We start from the raw sequence: 5,884 nt of genomic DNA, 5'->3' as shown, positions 1-5,884 counted from the left end.
CGATTTGTGTCGCGGATTAAAAATTGGTCCAGATTGGCTTCGGGTTATCTCCATTTATTGTTTATTTAGTATTTTTTCTAAAAAATGAAGTAAAAACTAAGAAATATTTTATTAACATAATCACCAGGTAAATAATTTAATTTGTAAGTGTATTTAATGTATTCTCTCTATATTAATTATGAAAGTGTGGATTATAAGCAAAGTTTTACATTATTATTATTTTTTTTTTTAAAGGAAAAAATTTTTATATTATGAATTGTCAATGTTGTAATTGGTTTGTATATATATATGAAGGAACCTTAAAATAGGTGGTTATATTTTTGTAAACTAAATTACTATGCAAATGACAAAATAGGAAAACATAATGTTATCATAATGCTTCAAACTTTTAGTGAACATCTACCCTTTACGTTTATGCAATAATTATTATTAAAATTTAAAACTATATTTTTTAATTTAAAATCATAAAAAATTTATTTATTTTTTCAATTTTAAAATTTTTAATGTATCTTGAATTGCATTATAAATTTGAAAAGTTATAAATTAAATGTATCTTGTTAGATTGAAAATATGTTCGTTTTGGTAATAGCAAACAACATCGAGTTGTCTCAGGGTTCAACTGTTATTTCCTTGTATTAATAGGTTTCAAGCTGGACATTATTAAGTAACGCCAGGCAACCTAATCATCAAGATCTCAGTTGGTCTGCAATTTTCCATCTAGATATTCTAACATAAGGTTGCATCTCTTTCTTTTAGAACAAGCTGCTTCCAAGACTCAAACCAGACTGCATAAGAAGCTCAAGCTGCAGATTGATATCTAGCTCTTATACTTGCCACCAAGTCAGTCTTTATACATACCAACCCAATAATTCATAATATCGTGTGACCAATCAATATACATTATCTAACATATTTAGTTGTTCAAGATGTCTTCTAATAAGAAAAAGACACACACACGATTTTCTTTATCATGTATCAACTTTTCAGAAGTCGTTAATTGTCATATTTAGATATAAATCAAAGAACATTAATTGTTCATCTATCATCTGACTCCCTAAGATGATGATATATGATATGTCATCATTGATGATCCTATAAGATCTTGATAGCCAACATTGCTATCTCTGTGAGTGCATCTCAAATGGTTGAAAATCCCTGGTCAGAGTAGACCACCGAGGATAAGAAAAAAACCAATCTTGAAAATATGGCTAATGATATTCTTTAAAAACTCTTGATAAGAATATGTTCAATAAGATTAAAAAATTAACTCAATTATATGAAGTAAATGACCAGCTAAAGAGAACAAGCTTACTGCTGCAATTCAAAAGTTTGATTATGCCAAGATGAAATCTGGCAAAACATTAAATGAATTTGATGAACGTTTTAGTTGCATTATTATTGAACTTGCTTATCTTGACAAATAATACCCTAACCGTGAAATTGCTTTAAAGATTATGAAAGCATTGTTTAGGGAATGAGATGTGAAGAAAGTGGTTATGAAGGAGTCCAAAGGTCCCAACAAACTCGAGTTTCATGATCTATTTGCAGACCTTAAAGACTATGAGTTCGAGCTGGGGATTCACATAGAAGAAGAACCTTTAACTCCTCAGTCAATCATAGCCCTGGCTACTACTATCCCCAGATCAATTGCTGGTGAAGAGTCATCTATCAGAAAATCTACTGATCAGATAAGCAATGAGGCTATATCTCTTTTCGTTAAGAAATTCAGCAAATTTATGAGAAAGAATTGACCTAAATTTATTTCTTATCATAAAAATGATCAAATCTGCGGAAAGAAAGGTCACTTCATTGTATATTGTAGTAAGCCAAATAAAGATGAAAAGAAGCCCTTTGAGAAGAGATGCTCTAGGGATGACAAAAGGTCATTCACGAAAAAGAAGGACCGGAAGTTACTTATTGTTGAGGAAAGTAAAAGTAAGTTGGAAGATTCAAATTCAGAGCCATCCAATTGGGAGAATTCATCCAGTGTCCGATGGCTGATGTTGAGCTAAAAAGTGCAGAATTTGACATGAAAACTACCAATGATATGATATTTAATGAATTCTTTTATCACTAAACTACATGGCATGATAAATGAGTTCAAAAGACTTTCGCATTAATTTGAAAAAGTAAAGGCAAAAAATAAAATCCTAACAAACAAGTATAGTGACTCTAGCTGAATGCTGCGAAAATGAACTTGACAGTCTAAGGGTAAAATTCAATCTGTTAGCTACTGAGAATGATGATCTGCAAGGAATGTTCCAAGTAACTATAAATGAGAATAAATAATGTACAAAGATAGTCAATTCTTGGAACAAGTATTCCGCTTCTATTTGGAAAATTCATGAGATTCAAAAATCAGTCGGTGACAGAACTAGCTTTGAGTTTAACAAAAATGAATGTAGTTCCTTTGAAGCAAGTACTCAATCATGTTTGGATAAAATCAAGTCTAAAATGATACATTTTGTTTGGTCCAACACGATATATAAACATGACCAGCCATAAGTCCAAACCTATTGGATTTTATCTTATGAGAACAAGGCAACGCATAGAAGACTTTGCTATCTTGAACCAGAGTCTCTATGCCTAGTTGTACATGTCACAAAAGTCTCGCAAAAAGCTTAGTCCAGCCAGACATAACTTTATGAAGGGTAAACCTAGCCAGTATTATAACGGCAAGACTATTCGAAAGAGATATAGAATGAATGGTAAGAATGAAAGGCATAAAAACATCTAGTGTGACATAGAGCACATTACCATAATACACAAGATTATGCAAAATCTAACACTCTTTTGGATACACATGGGTTGGCCAATTAGATTAATTCAAGTGTGAGTCTCGAAAGAATTAATCCGATCAGGACCCAATTAGTTTTGGGTACCAAATGTTTATTTCAATGATTGTAAGTACAAAATAAAAAATAGTCAAAGAATCTATTTGGTATATGGACAATGGCAGTTATAAACATACGACTGAAAATGTGAAGTTGATTTCAGAAGTCATTGAATGCAAATGACAAAGAATAAATTTTCGAGATGATTCCAAGGATATGGTTGTAGGTAAGAGTAATATTATCTATGATAAAGTTATCATTAGAGATGTGCTACTAGATGAAACTATTTGCTACAACTTGATTAGTATCAGCAAGTTATGTGATAATGAATATTCTGTTGAGTTTCATAAATACACTTGCACTGTAATATCTTCTAATGGTGATATCATGCTAATTGGATTAAGAGAACAAAACACCGACTTGTTGCTCCTACAAGTTTTATTGCTTTGAATGATAATAAGAACATGCTATGGCACAAACGATTGAAACCCGAACTTCAATCTATTTCATTTTTGAGTAAGCAAGAAATGATGACTAGATTGTTTAAGGTCGATTTTACTAAAGATAATATCTGTATTTCATCTTAGCTTGGTAAGAAAGTTAGATTTACTTAAAAAATAGAAGGTATAACGATTTTTTTTTATAATTAATTAAAAAAATTTTCAAAAATAATTTTAAAAAAAAATTTGTTGCATATATACTGTAATCCTTGCTTACGAAGCATGGATACTGTTCCACGTTGAGCAGTATCCGTGCTTCGTAAGCACGGATGCTCCAACGTGGAGCATCGTCCGTGCTTACCAAGCACAGACCTTGCTCCACGTAGAAGCATCTTCTGTCCTTGGTAAGCACGGACGCTCCACGTAGGCGAGCATTTGCGCTTACGAAGCGCAGATGCTCCGACGTGGAGCCTTCCCCTCCACCCCCTCCTTATCTCCTCTCCTTCTTCTTCTTTTTGCCCTCACTCCTTAACCCATTATTTCTCCCATCTTCAGCTCTTCATCAGAGCTCCTTCGAACTCGTTTGTGATCACTTCAAACTATTATCACAACAGAGATCGACAATTTATTTCAGAATGACAGATAATCGAGGTCCAGAAGATCCCAGTGTACTCTATTTACAAGCGACACATATGTCATCAACAGTTTCTTCATTAACTATTGATGATATTGTCAAAGTGAAGAGGTCAAACAATTTGATATGGAAGCTATACACTAATAATTATATACACAATCGTGTACTTGCATATTTAAATCTTATGGGTTTCTATGGAGTTTTAGAATGTGGCTCTCAAGTTTTTGATAATCATTTGATTACTGCTCTTGTTGAACGTTGACGAAGCGAAACACCCACGTTTCATTTTACATGTGGTGAAGCAACAGTCACGTTAGAAGATGTTTCAATAATTTGGGGTCTAACAATTGATGGTGAAGCAGTCACTGGAATAGATGTGTCACATAAAGTTGAGGAATGACAACACATCTGTTTGGATTTGTGTCATCATCAAAACATTTGAAAGGTGGTCATTTGTCTATGATTGCACTACACGATCATTGCATGTCTAACCTTGTTAATGATGATACTTCAGAAGTAGATGTTGTGAAATATACCCGTTGTGTAGTGTTAATGATTATTAGATGAATAATGCTCCCTGACTGTCAAGGAGGGTCTGTTAGACTAATATTTTTGCAACTGCTACGGGATATTGATAACATGAAGTCTTATAGTCGGGGTAGTGCAGTTCTAGCATTTCTATACCGTGAGTTGTGTAACGCGTCACGTCTAGAGAAGACTACAATGGCTGAACATTTATATATCCTGCAGGTATAATTAATGTAATGTGATTATTTAACACAATGTTTTTGTTAATTTTGTTGATCTATTTTTATTATTATAAGCAGATATGGGCATGGAGCAGAATTAAATATGTTAACCCCGACCGAGATGGGTAGACATTAGTTGTACCTCCCATTGATCCAGATGCTATTATTCCAGTTTCTCCATATGGTGCACGGTAATATTTAAAAAATATTGTGGTAATATCAAATACATCTCTTATAATTTTTTTATATGTAATTGTTTTTGTTAAATTGTAGGTGAAAAATTGGATTTAGTTACACACATTCGCCAACACATGTTGTAAGAATTATAAGGGATTCTCTAGATCGTATGAATTATAATGATGTATTATAGAATTTTAATATTTAATAGTAATTAAATGAAGATTATTTTTGTTTTGATTAAATGAATTTTTAATTTGAACATTTCTATTTTTTACAGTTTAATTGAATCATTTACCAGAAGAATGACATAGATGTAAAGACGATTATTGATTCATACGACAACAAAATATGGCGATGTGTTTGTCACCTAATTTGCTTTGACATCGTGAAGATGCATCGTCCTAATTGGGTGATGCGACAATTCCGAAGACGAAAATCAATTCCAGTGTCTACCGTCGACATTGATTATATGCATAATATCACGAGAATAGGTCATCGAAACACCAATTGGAGAGATTATCATAAACATTCAATTGAGTTGTGGAATAGTAGGTTGAGGTATGTTGCTAAAAGGGTACGACACGGGCGATCGATGCAAACGGACGAAGACTACTTCCAATGGTATAATCGAATAACTGTACGCACCATATCACCTACAGTTAATGTCGCTGGTTTTCAACCATACCCGTACAATGCTTTTGCCGAAAAATTTAATATCCAACAAAATTTCAATACGCCTTCTCCTTTTTCGCATCAGTCATCATTCGGTGAAGAAATAATATGGTTAGGCAACCAAGTGGGTTTGCAGGAACCTCTACTACTATTCTGTCAACTGATTTGAATATTGCAGGAACCTCTACTATTCAACCTGGTTTTTTCAATGATTCAGGGATTGCTGACTTTCGTTCGTTTGGTCAGCAGAATTTTCAAACTCCGTCTTGGTCGAACATACAAAGTTTTAGAAATTTGCTTAATGTCGGTCCTCAGCATCTTGTGCATGACATTCGACCACAGAAGAATGTTATTTCACCTATCACTTTTCCGGGT

The 5,884-nt window shown here is 33.2% G+C and overlaps 1 long non-coding RNA gene across 1 annotated transcript; it reads left to right on the top strand.

Moving 5' to 3' along the window:
* Positions 1-4,117: 4,117 nt before the first annotated feature.
* On the top strand, positions 4,118-5,594 carry LOC140981969 (uncharacterized). The gene is made up of 4 exons (XR_012176214.1): positions 4,118-4,658; positions 4,736-4,848; positions 4,931-5,018; positions 5,115-5,594. It is a non-coding gene; the product is annotated as an uncharacterized lncRNA (long non-coding RNA).
* The last annotated feature ends 290 nt before the right edge of the window (positions 5,595-5,884 follow it).

The sequence above is a fragment of the Primulina huaijiensis genome, chromosome 8 (assembly GCF_012295235.1).
Source record: "Primulina huaijiensis isolate GDHJ02 chromosome 8, ASM1229523v2, whole genome shotgun sequence".
Taxonomy (NCBI): Eukaryota; Viridiplantae; Streptophyta; class Magnoliopsida; order Lamiales; family Gesneriaceae; genus Primulina; species Primulina huaijiensis.
Note: the sequence above shows the minus strand (reverse complement) of the source record. Positions and strands in the feature narration are given on the sequence as shown.